Source organism: Ammospiza nelsoni, chromosome 15, assembly GCF_027579445.1.
Source record: "Ammospiza nelsoni isolate bAmmNel1 chromosome 15, bAmmNel1.pri, whole genome shotgun sequence".
Lineage (NCBI taxonomy): Eukaryota > Metazoa > Chordata > Aves > Passeriformes > Passerellidae > Ammospiza > Ammospiza nelsoni.
Genome location: NC_080647.1, coordinates 3,074,964 through 3,093,442, shown reverse-complemented (window position 1 = coordinate 3,093,442; position 18,479 = coordinate 3,074,964).

Sequence of the window (18,479 nt, the reverse complement as noted above, 5' to 3'; positions counted from 1 at the left end):
AGCAGCTGCTGGGCCCCATTGTTGTGGAGAATGTGCATTTCGACAACTACTAATCATGTATTTACTCTGAGCAGTGGATAATCTTATACATTTATTATTCTCAGAATGTATTTACCCAACAAGTAATGGCAGCTCTAAATGAGTTTCTTGTGTCCTGGAAAGAAAACACAAGCAGCAATTAATTAGTTTATTGTTATTTAGCTGCAATTTATTTATTTATTTATTTCCCTGAGCCATTCATCAGATGCATCAAATGCAGAATGGAAGGTAGATTTTTGTGGCATTTATGGCAAAATTCCTTCTGAACTATTCTAGGAGACCTCAATTGTGTTTGAGAAGAGATATCTAATTTTGACCTGAATTGGGAACAATTAAAAAGAACAAAAAATTGATTGAGCAAGTAAAACAAACTGGTTCAAGTTAGTGATTATCTATTCTGTGTTAAAACAAAAAGGAAATGGGGAGATTAAACTGAGTTGTGATCCATACAAGGACAGAAAGCAAGGTGTAATTAAGCTTTTTCAGATTCATTGGGCTATAAGGACATTGATTCAGGACAGGGGGAGTGAGGCATGGATCTTCAGACTGACATTAACCCTCAACAGGTCCCCTGGTTGACGACTATTCCTTTTGCTAAAGAAACCTGCTTTTACAGAAAGCACAAGGTTCAATGAGGGATTCTGTGAGTGACCACAGAAAAATACAACAGCACTGATGGTGATGGATGATCACTAATTATGAAATTAATTCATTAGAAGCACGTGGGATACAGTCCTGGCATTCATTCAAATCCCAAGTGGAGCATGAGGAGATGCAGGTCACACTCTCACCTGCACAAACCCACTGCAGGTCACAGCAGGGCTCTGCAGGGGCACTGGGAAGTTATTTTAACCAGCTGTTAATGGCAATTATTCCTTATTGTACCACAGCTAAACAGAGCAGCAGTGAGGTACAAACCTTACCTGCCCCAGGATAAACCTGGGGAAATGTGACTTAAAGGGAGGAGGGAATCCCTGAGAGCTCAGCACAGCTAAAACCAAAAGGTGCATTCACAATATTACAGGCCCAGACTGTCATTGGAGCAAAATCCTGAATTAAAACACTGATGTTTATGAATGACTTCAAAAACTACTATTTTGAAATTTGATATAACATCCAAATAATTAATTTTGTTTGTTTATTTTTATCCCCAGTCCTTGCAGTCACTCTGACCTCCCCTTCTGTCTGCAGCTGGAATGCTGCCCTCCCCCATGACCTAAACAAAGATGCCCTTAATCTTCTTCTGGGACTAACCTGGTTTCCTTGAAAATACTATAATGATTCGTGTTGAAATAGTTGATTTAACTCATCATCAAAACCTTTGGATTTGCAACTCAACATAATTTTATTTTCCGTTTTATTGTCCATAGTCTCAGGAGCAAACTGAGATAATATTGTAAAGGCAAGCTGTATGGATTCAGAATAGTTTTGGGTTTTTTTCCTCTTAAAACTACCTATGATGCTTATTGTTATTTTTGCTCCTTTGCCTGCTTCTCCAACCTCCAATTAAAGGCTGGAACAATTTATTGAATTGTAAGTTCACTAATTGAATAGATATATAGACAGTTGAAAGCACCAGGATTCTCTACAGGGTTTGTTTATCAGTGCCTAAATCTTGGTTAACAGCTTGCCACCCTTCTAAATACACAACTATTTATTCAAGTATTTATGTACAAGTTTTTTACCATGGCAACTGCTATATCATCTTGACATACACAGGAGTAATTTTATGCACATACATTTACCTCTTTGTTAGAATTCCTCCATATTTTATGGTGCTTAAAGAGAAATAGCAACAAATTCTCAATATATCTTTCAATTTCTGTGCAAGAGGCACCTGGCTGTTTTCTTGCATAAGGAATATGACTAAAAGTGTCTGCCAACCACAGAAGTGGTCAAACAGCCAATTAAATCAGCTGGGGGGAAAATCATGGAAACCTTTGAATATTACTTGGCCTGTGGGGTTTCCCTTAACAGTTATTTATTTTACTTTTTGAATTTATACCCTGATGTAGTTTTAAAAAACACAATTTTCTAGAAATGAAAATAAGAAAAACATATATATCTCTGCAAAAACACAGGCTTGGATCAGCCTGGGGCAGTGGAAGGTGTCCCTGCCCGTGGAAGGGGTTTGGAGCTGGATGGACTTTGAGGTCCGACCCAACCCAAACCATCCTGTGGTTCTGTGATCCTATACTCAAACCTCCCTGAGAAATTACCCCTCTGGAAGAAGCTAATCCACATCTGAGCACAACCTGAGCCCAGAGTGGCAGAGAACTGGATTAAAAAAAAAAAAAAAAAAGTTTTGATCCAATGCCATGGAAGAAAGAGGTGACACAACTGATAAACCATTGGGATAAACCACTGTACACTCAGAGAATGGAAATGCTGAAACCTCCCTGGTTACTGAGGAGACAGGAGCCACGTCTCTCCTCATGTGCACCATGGGAATGGCCAGAATTGCCAATTCCCGTGCTGGGTTTGCACGTATGGACCATGGGCAAGGAAAAAGCAGAACTACACCTGTGGAGGTCACAGGAATACAAACCCCCTGCTCAGAAGCTCAGAGGGTAACTGGTGACCTCCTCCTGCTGGACCTGAGCACCACTGACACCTGATTCCCCAGTGGAACCAGAATAAACAGCCCTGGAAGTGCCAAAATGAAGGCAGTCCCCAAAGGGGTTAAAGGGAATAATAACTACAGCACGAGTGTGAAGGAAACTGGATAGAAGAGGGTCTGTAATTAAGGAAAGCAAGAGATAATTCAGGAGTGCAACATCACGAGAGTGCAGTACCAGGAGAGATCAGAGCAGCAAGAAACAGCCTGGTCATGAAGCACTGTGTACCCTGCTGAGTTTCCAGCAGGGAATAATTCACTTCTGTGATGCAACTCCTTCTCCCTCATCACAGCCAGAAACCGCCCTGAGTGAAACAGAGGACAGAATTGAGAGGTTCTGGGAGTTCCTCAACATATTCTGTACCAGCAGCCAGTACTCCAGTCCCTCCTGCAGTAAATGGGTAATAATAATGATAATAGTCATAATTAATATTAAACTCTTAGTGAAGGTTTATTATCTTCAAGTTCCATTAAGTAATTAATGAATTCATTAAGATTGCTGGTGTAAAAGCAAGCAAGTTTCACAGAGACACACCCTGCAGGTCCAACATTTAATAATCTATTTTAACACTAGCAAAAAATTAACATTTATTTCTTAATATGGTAACGATCTAGTCCTACAATTATGCAAAACACAGCTAAGAACACTTATTTCTGGAGTTCTTATCTTTTCAGAACTTGCTGTTGGGTTGTGCAGTCTCAGCTGCATATGAATATAGTTGTGCTTGCTTGAGATAAAAGTCTACCCTGAAATCCACAGGGAAAACACACAAATTTTGTAGAACAAAGCAGAGATGGATACAGGTCTATGTGTTATACACAGTCCACTCGTCCCAATCCATTTCCTGGATCCAGCAGAGCAAATCTTACAATTGCACAGATATAAAACCAGAGCAATCGCAGACAAAGGGGTCACAAGCAACAAGGAAAGTCACAAACCCAACAGCATCATGTCCATGTGTCCCAACTGCAGCTGAAACAGGCTCCAATACCTAACATTTCATGTCAATATTCTCTTTTTGGTTATTAAATTCCCTTTTATTTTTAAAGGGGTCCAGATGGGTCCTCTTTACCCAGGAAAACAGCTGGACATATTATTGATCTCATTTGCATTCAGGAAGCTGGCCAGTGGAAAATAAAACCAAGTGGAATTTTATCTTTTCTGGGAACACTGAAATGTGTGTGAAGTTCAGAGTTCATGGAGACTTTTTTTTATTTTTTTGCATAGTACTAAACTGATTATTCTAATGAGCCATGCACTTTTCTGCCTGAACATTTCTCATTTGTTAATTGGCAAGAATGAATTTTTTGCATCAGATTTGAGAACTTTCACTTCCATTTTGTTACACTCAGGTTTCAAATCCAACTTTCGCTTTCATTTTGTATCTTGATTTATGAAGACAGTAAAAAAAAAAATTAGAGCTGTGCTTTCTCTTATTTCGCATTTAATGCTTTTTCAAGGTCACAGCTTTTTCTTCTTCATGCTAGTGGATCAGATTCAAATGTGCTCTAATAATGTTTCTGAGAGGGAAAAATCCCACAAAATGCAAGTTAGGAAATTATCAGGTTCCATCCACAGCGTTCATGGTGTTTCCTTAGCCTGATGGTGCAGGGTTGTTTTCCTTTCCTCTCCACTCCCTGGGTGACTTTTCCTGCATCCCTGCTCCTGTGTAACATCCAAAAAAAATCCCAAAAAAATCCCCCAAAAACTTCCCCGAAAAAAAATCCCAAAAAATATATCCCCAAACACCACAGGCCCAGGGGGAGTTTGAACCCTCAGCTCCTCCTGATTCAGGGAAAGCAGGGTGCAGTTCACCCTTGGAAGGAATTTGAATTATTTTGCATATGGATGAAGTTTAGGGAATTTTGAATGTAAGACCATGTGTATGAGGTCAAGTTAATGAGCTCCCTGTGATAACACAGGACCGTACAAAAGTGTAATTTACTGGAAATTCTGATTTGTACTGGAAATTTCCCCTGTTCTGCAGAAAAAAAAAAAAAAAAAAAAAAAAAAAAAAAAAAAAAAAAAAAGAGAGAGAAAAAAAGGTATTTTCTGCACGTTGCACCTTATTTGCTCCTTTCACTCACTCGGTTTCCAAACAAGCTCCAAAGGAAGTTCTGGCTGGCAGGCTGGTTCCTTGCCCGGGAGCTCCCCTCTGCAGAGGCGCGGAGCTGGAGCAGGCAGGGTTTTAAGGCTGGTTCCTAATTAAGCGAACAGGTGGCTCCAGCCAGCAGGAACCACCGAGCAAACAAACCCAGCGAGGGCTGGGGCTTGTTGGAGCAGATGGCGTGGACTTTGTGCCTCTTTAATGAAGGCTGCGCCTCGGCTCTCCGCTGCCTTCAACCCAACGCTCTCCTCGCCGCTCGTGCAGCCGCGTTTGCGCCGAAATAAAACAAAATGATGTCTGGATTAGAAAGGAAATCAGTTCTCTGCAGCCTTCAAATGTGTTTGAGCACAGCCTGGTGTGCTAAGTTGTATTTTTGATGCCAAAACTCAGGTAGAAGGTCAGTGCACACTGTTATCTGCACCCATATTCACTCTATAAACTGGTTTTACACTTGCATCCTGCCAGCAATCCCCCTGTAAAACTTTGCACAGATATGAAGCCTTTACAGAGCAGGTAGACATTAATAGATTTTTAACATTCCCTTGCCAACCCCTGTTTCTAAATTAATCTATCAATGATTTAGAATGCATTTATTAAATTATAACTTTTCCTTTATAGATTTATGTAAGCATACTCCAAATTAGAGTTCATATTAGGAATGGGAAAATTTGTATACATTTTTTCAGTGAGGGTCATGATTCTATTCTGCATCATCCCATTTAGTTAGGAGAGGGTGATCAGAAAGAAAAGCAGTTTTATAAAAAGAATTCCAATGGGAAAATGACCATTCCAGCTTGAGTAGGGATTAAGGAGAAAAATAGAGAGCAGAACAGGGGAAATTTCCAGTAGAAATTCAGTAATCAAGATCAGAATTTCCAATAAATATCACTTTTGTACAGTCCTGTGCTATTACAGGGAGCTCATTTACTTCTATTCATACACATAGCCTTACATTCAAAATTTCCTAAATAAAAATTTCCTCATGCATATGTAAAACAATTCAAATTCCTTCCAAGGCTGAACTGCACCCTGCTTTTCCTGAATCAGGAGCAGCTGAGGGTTCAAACTCCCCCTGGGCCCGTGGTGTTTGTGGGAGCAGGGTCAGCCTTCAGAGCACAGATTTGGGGATATTTTGGGAAGTTCCACAGGAGCAGGGATGCAGGAAAAGTAACCCAGGAGAGGAGAGGAAAGGAAAACAACCCAAAAACTGTGTGCACCACCAGGCTAAAGGAACACCATGAGCGCTGTGGATGGAACCTGATAATTTCCTAACTTGCATTTTGTGGGTTGGTTTTTATATTTTTTTTCCTATCAGAAACGTTATTCACATTTGAATCTGATCCATAAATCCACATATTGTCAGAAAAGAGAGAAAATGATGCAGTGATTTCAAAGTTATGCAGCTGTCTGATAATTTTATATTTTCACAAATTTCATTCCATCACTAGGGCCATTAATACCCACAGTGGCCAGCATATATGGCAGCTAAGGCCAGGCCAGGTGCCATTTACCTGTAAGTGCACAGAAAAATGCTTTTGGTTTTATCAAATGGAGTAGATTTTTGGAAGGATGAGAGGTTAAGACAGCAGCTGAGGATGCCAGGTATTTTTACTGCATCTTTCTTCCTATAATTTTAATTTATAGTTTTGCTAACATGCTGTGGTGTAGTTTGGCTAGATGAACTATGTTTAAATAAAGACATAAAGAAATATTGGATGGACCAGAAAATAAAAGTGCAAAAGTATTATTTTAACTCCATTTTTACCACAACTGCTACATGGTTGCTATGATATCACTTGGTAATTAATTGCAAAGCACATTCTACCCTCTCTTTGTGCACAAAATCAATTGATAGGGAAAAAATAAGGTACAGAGAGCCCCCTTCTGTAGAGCAACACTCCAATAGGTAATAATTTGGCTGGAATACTGCAAGAACTGTGGCACACACAGCTCATTATTCCTACTCCTCATATCACTGCACTTGTCTTGCTAGCTCTATTTATTTTTCACTGGAGTAATTCTATGGGGAACTTCAAAGCAATTAGCTCAGGAGCACATGTTAAAGGGTGAAGGGTTTCAATGTTGCAGCAATGTAAGATAACTACAGATCACAAAATCTGTCATGGAATAATGCAATCAAGAACAAAGCAAATGGAAGCTTTGTTTTCAGAAGATGAGAATGCAATGGAATGCATCAGTAGCTCCCCTTGCTTCTTGTGCTGTCTACCTAAATGAGACTCCCTGCTTGCATATTTCAAAGTCATTGGTTAATTATCCTGGAGCAAAACTGCATTTTGGGTGCTCTGATTTGAACATAATGATGTGACTATAATTCGAACAAATTGGAAATATGCAAAGTTGAACACTTGATTTCAGATATAATCCAGTAATTAAAAACATAACAAATCATTTAGCAGGAACGCTGCCATTGTGGCTGAGGAAAACTGCTAATTGCAGGGCCCATATCTCCCCCATATTTGCAATGCTTAACTCCAACCACAAATCACCACCCAATGGCAAAAATGATGTGTTGAAAGAAGTTTGTCCGGGCTTTTAAACCATGCAGACAATGCTGAATAAGAAAGGAACAAGATGGACTAAACAGGCATCACTTGCAGTGTCAATTTAATTTTTAGTGTGCACTCCCTTTACAACACAAAATAATATGCCAATGTGTAAAATTACACTGATAATAAGTGTAGTAAATATAAGGAGATCATCAAATACAAAATGAATGTTGAGGATTATTTATTTTAAAAACATGGCGTATTTTTAAAATAAATAAATGGTAATTTATTATAGAGTCACAATAAATAACGATAAAAAATGATAATTTATTATAGAGTCATTTTGCTGTCCACGCACCCAGCTGGGACACATTTCTGGTGTTTTTGACAGTGTGAATGAATGCTATTTTCCCTTAGCAGAGGGCCGTGGGTCTGGGTGCCATTCGGGCAGCAGCATTTGCAAACCCCTGCAGGAGCTGCCCCTGAGGCTGCTGCTCCCAGGCACTCCAGGTTAACATCTCTGAGTGTTCTTTCACTGGCAGAAACCTCCCTGTGAACAAGACCTGCTCCAAGCAAGCTGCCAGAGCATTGGAAAGAAATACATATTCAGCAGTTCTGCTCAGCCATGAGCGCTGCTCAGCAGTGGCAGAAAGGGAGGATGAAGGGTGGGAACGTTTTGCAGGTCAGAGCTGTGATGTGAGAGCTCAAATGAAAGCCACCTTTGCTAATTCCTTGTTCCTCAGCAGCTGTTTGATCACAGAGGGAAACCTGGGCTTCAACACGTGGAGTTGCCTGCAGAACTTGTTGCAGTGGTGTCTATTCTGCAACCCCTCCTGCTACAGGGAGAGTATAAAATCCATATTTCTTTGAAATGCAACATGGTGCTTATATAGGAAAAAATATTATTTCCTATTGGCAGGGATGCTCACATCTGTGAGTGTTTCTGCCTCCTGGCAGTTCAAAATCTGCTGCTCTGGTGAGACCAGACTTAACATTCTAATAACAAGCACTGACATCTGCTGAGGTTTTAAGCACAGACCAAAGTTACTTTGGAGGGATGAGTTGTTTGTGCAGATAATGATGCACAGACCTGGAGTGAATCCAGGGATGCTGACTGACCCATCCCCATTTATCCTTCTTTAAAATCTCAGTGTTTATTTGTTTATCTCCTCCCTGTGCAGACCAAACCTCTCCTTAGTCCCCAGCAAATTCCTGTGATTGGTGAGCGACACAAAAGCACTAAATAAAATTGCATTCTGCTTGTCATGTTTGATGAGACAAATTCATCTGCCTCTGCCTTGCCTTATTTTTGTCATTGTGACACAATTTTGCAAATTGCTGAATTGCCCATGATAATACCTTTCCTCAGGATAGTTAAACATGCCAATTGGTAATTAGCTATTGCCATCTGTGTTTTGTTCAAACATTTGTCTCCTGTAAATATTCTTTAAAAGCTGAACCTTTGTTAGAGAGGAGAGCAGGAGGAGGGATTATGGATGTCCCCTTTGGCTGGGAATTGGACTCTGTGTTGCCCATCAGTTCTCCTTTCTTCAAATAAAAAAGGCAGTGTTGTAACACAATAGTTCAAGGCTACAGCAGTTCTGAAACAGCACTACTTGAAAGTGACAGAAATAATGACAACTATCGAGGGAAAAAAAAAAAAAAAAACAATCAGAAGAAACCCAGGTATGTTATCAACAGAAGACTTGGAGGAGGAAATATAAAAATACAAACAAAATATAAATAGAGGAGTGACACAACTGATTGCCAGGACAGCACTGCATTTACCTCTGTTATTTCAGATAATTCACATTATGTGGGTCTTCAGAATGATGGACTGAGGTGCCTGGAGAAAGCCTAAATGCATCAGGAAATGAAGAAAAAATGTACTCCTAGCACATGAATCTCTCAATTATTTAGCACTCTCAGGCATTAATCATTTTGTTAATTCTAAATTAAATACTGTTCATTTGACTTCACTATTGTCCCTAAAAGAAAGTGAATTTCAGTGGACTGAAGAATTCTTAAAAGGTAAATATCATGCTAAGACAAAGGAGAGCAAGTAGTGAACACAAATAAATGGAAAAGCTACCTCAAATAAGAGATCTGAAAATAATTAAAGCACTTAAAGTCAGTCACAAGCAAATCAAATCAAAAAGCAAATCTTGCATTGAATTATCATATTCAGTGCACATAAAATAAAGATATTTGTGGCCAGGAACTAGGTGACTGTTCAAATAAACTTTGGAAGATCTCAGCCTCTCTTATTTTCTTTCTCCACCTAAGCATTAGTATTTGTTCTTATTTTTCTTATTTAGACAATTGTACTGAACTTCTAAACTCACATGCACTGGACTCTAAAAACTTCAGAGTTTTGCTATGCTTCACACACCATGGCAATGATAGTTCATTTTTCTTTTCCTTTCTTTGAATTGCACTTCAAGATGATGCCACTCTGGAGGTTATTGAAATTATTGTTCATGCCCTGAATATCTGGTTAAACAGAAATCTGTGATTCAAATTATTAACTAAAATGAAAGGAGAAAAGATGACAACATAAAGGGTCTTATTTTTAATTCTCTTTGCAGTTAAAAGCCAGATGAATAGAAATCAGTTAAGGTTCATTACTGCTCCAATCCATCCAGAGCAAGGGGAAGAGAGAAGCTCTGGTACATTAACTTTCACACTTGTGACCCGGTAAATAATGTTCCAGTTAGAGCTACGACTTCTTTCAACCCACAGCTCACATAATTTCTATAATAATAATATATTAATTTTTTACACTGCTAAGTGCTGCTAAAGGCACATCTGAAGGATATCAAATTGAGGGCATTCCTTTAAATATCACAGATGTACATCCAAAATGTTTAGGCATGACGAGACTCTTTAAATAAACCAGAAAACGAGGCTGCCTGTCCAAGGCTCCAGATGAAACCCCAAATTTATGATGAGCTGACACAGCTGACGTGGTTCCATTCCCGTCACACACGGCAGGGAGTGGATTTCCAGCTGGATTGGGTCATTCAACCAATTCAGCCACTTGGATCATTTAACCAATGTTCAGATGCAGGAGCTGAGCCTGACACCTGAACAGGCAGCAGAGGAGAGGGCTGGGATGAGGGAGGGACTTTGGGGTTGGATTTGTCCCCACAAAAGGATTTCTATCGTGTCTTAATTCTGTCCCACTTGCAAGAAAGAATGAAGAAATTAAATCAAATGATATCATGAGAATAGAGCCTCTTTATTTTATTCATTGAATTATATTTTAATGATTATAAATTCCTTCCCTGTGGTAGTTGTGTTATTCTCTTTTGATGAACGTGCAGGTTGGTTTGGGAGAAGATATAGAGAAACTGTCAAAAATACAGGGAACTTTTTACTCTTCTTTAACCAGTAGCAATAAAGATGCACAGTGGACAAGCCAATAACTGGAATATGATTTTAAAAGGTAATTAGATGCTAAAAATCACTGCTCATCTCATCTGCCAAAAGTTGGTGTCAGATATAGGCAAAAAATAATTTCCATTGATAACAGGATCTTGCAAAGATCTCAGTTGCAGGACTTCAAATATTTTCAGTCAGTAAGAGTCCAAACCAGAATGAGGGAGATTATTCCAACTCAAGATAGAGAACTTCAAATTCTCTCATGTAAAAATAAAACAATCAAGATAAGCAATGAGTATTGATGATGTCTTCTAGTTTCTTCTCCTTCCTCTCATTTCAATATTTTAACAATACAAGTTCCAGCGCTGCCCTGCTCACCTCCTGAGGAATTTGTCTCTAAATGCACTGTGAATCTTTTCCAACCTGACCTTGAAATTCCTCATCCTTGTTTTACTCTCTTCCTCTATGTGAAAAAGTTGGGCTCACTGACTTGGCAACTTTCTGACACAGTTTTGAGCAGCCTGATGCCCTCTGAGTCTCGTTCTTGCCACACCACACAAGCCCCACACTCCAGATTTAATTTCTCTCCACTTTCCAATACCCTCCATGATCTCAGGGTCCCAAACTCAAATTATTCCAGATATCACCTGCACTACATTGCCCTGTTGGGAATAATTCTTGGGCCCATCTGCAGGGTTTGATGCAGGGTATCAGAAAATTGACAGCTTTATCTGAGTGTAAATTCCTTGCCTACACACCTTATCCAGACCCAAAGTAAACAACCTGCACACATATTTATTGTTTTCATAGCAAAACCAAGAGATTTTCTGAGTTCCTGAGGGGCTTTCTGTGCCTCTCTCTGAATCACTGAGCCCAAAGCCTGAGAAACCTCTTCCCCATCACAAAGGTCCAAACCAGAAACATGTCAGAACAAAGCCAGGCTGCACCTAATCCCATTAATGCTGTGCAAAATCAATCTCCTCAGGCTTTCCAGGGCTTGTGAACGAGCAGCCAAGATGCCTCTGGTGATGGACAGACATTGCAGGGTTGCCTCCTAATTTCGTAGCCATTTCTTATTTTCATTCTCTTTGCTTTTGCTGAAAACTGATTGACTGTAAAAGATCTGCTGCAATGTCAGTCTCCTGTTAACAGCTGGGAAGTCACTTTATCTTACTTGCAGCCACAAGGAAACACGAGATAATCACCCAGTGACAGCCAGACCCAGCAGACAGGCAGAGAAGCAAATCTCCTTTTGTTATTCTGCTCTGCTCCCTTCAGCCCTCGCCGAATTTCCAAACACTGAAAGGAAGAACATTCCCTTTCAATTCTGTTAGTGGCTGGATAGGCACTAGCAAAGCTCATTTTCAGCTCATAAAGCATATTTTCAGGCTAAAGATTGAGTTTTCCCCTTCTCTGCTACTAAAAGTACAATCTACAGTTTTCATTGATCTCTCCCATTTTTGGGGAAATTGTCTCTTCACTTTCCTGGCTGAGTATCTCAAAGCACAGCTGAGCTAGACAAGAGTGCTCCAGACCGAGGGATTCCACAGGAAAAAGCTGCACAAAGAGTCAATGCTGTGACAGAAAAATCTGGAAGTGAGCAGTGTTAATGCAATGTAATTTAGCTGCTAGTTTCTATAAGCACTCAAAGGTAAATCAGAATTTCTACTGGAAATGGATTTTGTAACTAGGAACACAGGGAAGGGAGCATAAAGAAGACAATCTCCTTTCCCTTCATTGCCTCTGAGCTGCTCCTTGTTTCCATAGGTGCTGCTTCTCATTTAACAGAGACATTAGCATAGAAATAATCTGCATCAAGGCTGTCTCAAAGCTCTGCTCAGTCCCAGGAGTTTTGCCTGCCTAACTGTATTAGGATCACAACTAATTTGAGTCATTATATTTTATCTTCAGATTAGCTATAGAAAATACAATTTAATTTTTATTAACAGATAAACATTACGAAAATATTATTCCCCTCGTATTCACATACTGTTGAGAGCTTTGCACTGCAGTTCATTCAAAGAGCTACAAAAAAAGGTATGAAAAAGTCACTAACACCAGCTGGGTTTTAGTAAAACTAGCATGTCCAAGTCAGGCCAATTAGCTACAATTTCACATTCTGCATTTTGTGTTAACTATAAAGAAACAGCTAAATATAGTTTTTCTCAAGTATGTCAATAAATCACAGGTAATTACTCACAATTCTATTAACCAAACCAAACCAAGCCAAATCAAAATATTCTGCACTGGCAGCACTGTTTTGCATCTCCCACCATCTCAGAATCTATTATGAGGTCATGGTTTTATTACTAAAAAAAAACCAAGTTTGGCCAATATCATCATAAAATCACCAATAAATCTCAAATTTTATATAAAGAGAGAAAAATGAGCAGGTTAAGGATAATTTGCTATCCAGTTTGGTTATATGTTGAAGCCTTTAATGTGTATGAATTTCTGCAAAACTAAAAGTAATAAGTCAGTCAGCCAGACACAGTCATGAGCCAGTCAGTAGGAAAAAACCAACCAGTAATGAGCATGGTGTGTTGGTGAGAGCAGATACTCCTAGGTCCTTTATTTAGCTCTGCCAGCAATTAATATCTGACCTTGAACAAATCAGCCAGCTAAAAATCAGTTTAAGGCCCCATTTTTATACTGGACATAGGTAGAAATGTAGTCTAAATCTCAAAGATTTTCAAATGCAAATAGGCAATTCAGGTTCTCTTGCATTTGTTCCTTATTTTTTAAAGATTTTTTGCAAGAAAATAAGAAATGCAGCTTCCACACTGAGCTTCCACACCTGCTTCCCTGGAATTTTGTTTCCAGCTCCTTGAATAGGTGTCAAACAACCTTCTCATGCTACAATAATAATTTCTGTTGTGAGCCTCCCAAAGTGTATCAGCTACAGGAGAAAAGGGAGGGAAATTTAGAGAATGGGGTTGGGCTCTGTGAAAGAACCTTTACATTTAGGGCAAAATATTTGCCTTAATTTCAGGGAGTCTGTTTGTTCCTGAAATCCCCAAAGGGATAAGGGATCAACTTGAAACAAAATGAAAAAAAAAAAAATTAAGTAGGCTATTTAAGAATGATAAGGAGTTTTTCTACAAGCAATTGTTTTACGCTTTAAAGTTTGTTTTTATCATGACTGTTCCTGCAATTGTATGAATGATTGGTGCATTAAAATCCTACTCTTGTTTCCATGTCCAACAATTCTTCAGCTTTGCCCACACTCACCCATCCGTGGATAGATGCAATGCTGTGTGGCTGATTTGATCAAGCATACCAAATTGAAAGTATTAAATAAAATCAGCTCTGATATATTCACTCTTGCCTCTCCTGTAACAGCCATTTTCAAACAAGATAAATTGTGAGAAAAATGTGATTATTTTAACCAGTTCAGTTATGCTGCAAACTTCACTTAGGGCCCCCCAAAACCCTTTAGAAACATTGACACCTCTGCAGCATGGCCTCAGCTGAACAAGCACTCAGGGTTTGAGGTGCAAAATAAAATATTCAAGTTTGATAACACAATATGTGTGTAAAACGAGTGCCATAATTAAAACTAAGAGGGTGATCAGGTATTGGTTTTTATTTTTGTTTTATTTTTTTGGGTTTTTTTACAGAAGCATTATAGAAATACTAATTTCAAATAATTTTCCCAAAGCAGGAGAGGACTGCAGGTTGAACTTCCAAGCACTTAGGAAGTTTCTAAAGGCTCATGTGATGAGCCCTAGCGACGCTAAAGCACATCCCTGCAATTGGTTGTATCACTTCCATGGTAATGATAAACATTAATATTAAGCTGTATAACCATTAATACAGCTCTGGGAGAGAGATGAAAAGAGATCCACATCTCTCAGCCCAGCTCTTGACTTTGATGCATTCCCTGTGTCAATAGCACACAGCCATTTTCCTTATTAAATGTTATTTTTCAGGATTCCTGCACCACATATTTCACTACAGCTAATTAAAATATTCAGGCTATCTAAACTCCCTAAAATAAGTTATTATTTTTTCTTCATCTCCATATGAAATGGATGTTTTTGATAGCCCAGCTTTGAGAAGAAGATGTTTATAGCAACCTGACTTAAGCCCCACTTCAGATAATCAGGCTGACATGGAATACCACTGGTGCTTCCTTATTTTCCAATTTTATTTTCCCATCCTGAAGTTAATGAAACTTTATGCAACCTATTTCAGAAGGGTCTTTCCAAGGCTCCAGTTTGTCACTGCCTCTCGGATCAAAAAGAACAATTCCATGCAGTTCAAATGCATTTCAGCAATGGGATGTCAGCAGTGTGGGGCTGGGACGAGCTGGAGGATAATCACAGCTGACTCCCATTCCTGCCAACATTTATCATCAAACTTCCCCTGAAATGAAACTTTGCAATCCAACAGCAGAATCTGGCAGCCGAAGGGAGGAATGACAGAATTGTTCCCTTCTGTCTCGCTCATTAGAACCTGGATTTTTTTCTCTCCCTTTTAAAGAAAGGATGTCTTATGATTAAAATATCATTATAAATGAGATGGTAGCCTGTCATGTGGAAAATTGAGATTCTCTGGTTCTGGTGAGCTGCCTCCCAGCCTGAGGGGTTTTAGCTTACCTAAGTGACAGGCCCTCTTGTCTCACTAGTTTACACATTTAATTTTGCATTAACTGTTTTCATGTAGACTTTTTATTGTTTAATGTGCTCCAAGACACAAAATGTGGTTGTTGTCTGCTTGATTTTATTACCATGCAGTCATATGCATCTATGACCTTCTACAGAGCTCTAGATACAGTAAATTTTTTTTTGAATGAAGACATTAACATCCACAGACATTATCCCCACTGCAAAAAGAGTTTATTTTTCTTGAATGACTAAAATGTAAAGGAGCTGCAAAGCATTAAATTTTTATTTTTGGGAACTGTCTTGTTCTTGAATGCCAAGCTTCTCCTCCCACACTGAACAGTTTCATTAGTGCACCATTTTTTTCAGTTCTTTCACGATTTTAACATAGATTAGATTGACAGTAACCACATTTTTCCTTCAGGGCAAAAATATATGTTTTCCTATTAGATTTTGAAGGGATAACATCAATGCTTGACCTCAATTTTGGCAGACTATTCTGCTAACTGCACTCTTATTATATTTGCCAATCAGTTAAAGCACTTCTGTCAGACCCAAGTATTTTACCTCTACCAGCTGTGATCAAAGAGGCTCAGGTCCTCTAATTTTAGAGGGGTTTTTTTTTTATTTCTTTCTCTCCCAGGAAGATCTCAAAAAACCACATTTTAGTGACTGATAGTCACGGGACAAATTCATACTCCAGCATGCAACCCAAAGGAAAACTTCAGTCACTTCTGGGATTTCCACTCAGCATAAAAGATAAAGAAGTTTCCTGAGTGTTTGTACCTTTTCCTCATCCTAATTGTCTAATGGCACAATGAGATTTGCAAAAGCCAATCTCCCTGAAGCCAGGGAGTGTTACCCATTAATGTCAGGGTAAATCAGGACCTGGATCTTTCCCTCAGCCAGGCTTTGCTGAGATTGATGATTCAGAGCATGCAGGAGGGCGCCTAACTTTGTTTCAGAGAAGTATATTGGGTGAAAATGGTATTTCTCCATTTAGAGAGCAGAGAAAAGTGGGGAATAAAAGAAGAGAGCAGGAATTAGACCCCTTATGGTTCTGAATGTAGCAAATATTAAATTCTGTCTTAATGCAAGGACATTGCTCTGAGTTACTGGAAAGCTTCATTTCAGCCAGGTACTGAGGGAAATGCCAGACCTGCCTGTATTTAGCAAAATGTTTAACTAATGAAGAGGAAGGCATTAAAGGCAATGAGGTAAAAAGTGCTGTCACAGAATTCATCTGAAGAAACTGAAATAGTGATCACAACTCAAAAGTCTGAGGAATCCACATTTCCCAGAGAGGCTTGCAAATGATCCATAATTTAAAATGGGGAATAAAAAGTGTTGAACCTTGCTTGTATATTACTTTAAAGGATAAATTAATGGGATAAATTATTAATTCTGAAATATTCTGTGTTTTACTAATTGTGACAGCAACCATACTGCAGGGATTTTGGACATTTCAGTGTCACATAGAGATGTGAGGACATGCTTGGAGATACTCTGCAGGCCAAAGTGAATGGTAAGAGAGATAATTAAAGATGCTTTAATAGCTTTTCAAAGTTGCTAAGATACTGTCAGGTAGTGTAGCACATCTTGGACAGCCACAATATACAAGATTATGTTCTAAATATTCATTTCCTGTAGCATTGCTTTCATTTTGCTTTCCCTTTCTTTTGCCTTTCCTTTCTCCTTTTTTTTTTTAACTTCCCTGGTAATTGCAAACCTCTTCAGATAAAACATCCCCCTCTGACAGGAGGAAATATTTATGTTTGGGATTCACTGCGTTCACTTGGCAATGAAGGAGTTTTTTACAGCTTCTCTGACTAATAAAAAGCAACACAAATATAAAGACTAAATTATCTGCAGGAACATGACTTGCAGCAAGGCAGGCAGCTGGGATGATGAATGTTCACCCCTTCCCATACAGTAGGGAAAGAACAGGAGATGGAGCCTTCTGTGACTCCCATACCTGGATTTTTATGGCAGCAGAACCCCTCAGTTCTGCAGCTGTGTAATTGAAAAAAAAAAAAAATCAACAACAAAACGTTGAGGGTGTTTGCATTGGACACAAATGAGAAGATGGAATAATGGGAACTAAAACAGCTTTGCAGATGTGACATAAAAATAATAATCTCAAATAAACAGGTCTGAGCTCTCTACCTGCCTGCAGCTTATGCAACAGAGCAGTTTAAGAGGGAATCAGCTAATATAATAATAGAACATGATAATATATATAATAATGGTGGGTATTGAATAATTTAGATTTACTTTAATCCTCACAACAAGAGTATTCAGACACACAAAGGCTTCACCTCATCAGTGAGTAAAGATCTCCCAGCAAACATTCATCAAATTAAAATTAAAAGCTGAAATGCCTATAAATATTGAAAAATCACTTCAGCTCTGATTGCTCTGATTGCCCTGACACAAAGCTGGATGGAAACATTCTCCTCAGCCTTGCTTTGGGTGTCCATTTCTTGCCATAGAGAAGCATTTCAATCCCACATTTAGCAGTGACTGATTCTTTGGAAAGAGAATGACAAATGCCTGCTGAACTTTTCTCTTAAAACTTAACACCCAAGATCAAAGACTAATTCAATTAATTCTAATCTCTAAAGTTATTAGATCTAGGGGCTTTATTATGAACATTTTTTAGGCTTTAATCCTTTATACAATGACTTATGCAGGCACATAATATCCCAAATGATTATCACCATGTTGCAAATTCTAATAAATTTTTATCTGGCACAAATCATATATAAAGCTGTCAGTTTAGCTCCTTCTCTGTAGAAAAGAAATGGAAAATCCTGCACATGATGGAAGCAAGGGGTGATAAGGAATACAGACATCAGTGCACTATTTGCAGCTGATCATTTATGCAGAGATCAGAAATTGTTTCCAAGCAGACACGGGGCAGTTCCTGGCACTGAACATGATCCCCTCTCAAGCAACTTGGTGTAAAAAAGGGATTTAAAGCATCCCAAGGACTGAGAAATGCAAAAATAACTCTCAGCTGCCTTTTCTCTCTGCTTGTCTGGAGTCATGAGAGGCAAGCCCTGACCCCACAGAAGTCAACAGAATTTCTGTCATTGCTGGGAGCAGGACCAAGCTTTATCGCTGTTTTTATTAATAATTCATTCTTTAGAATGACTTCATGTGTATTTCGACAGTGGCTTTGATTTTTCCATTGAAGTGAAAAGATGATAAAGGT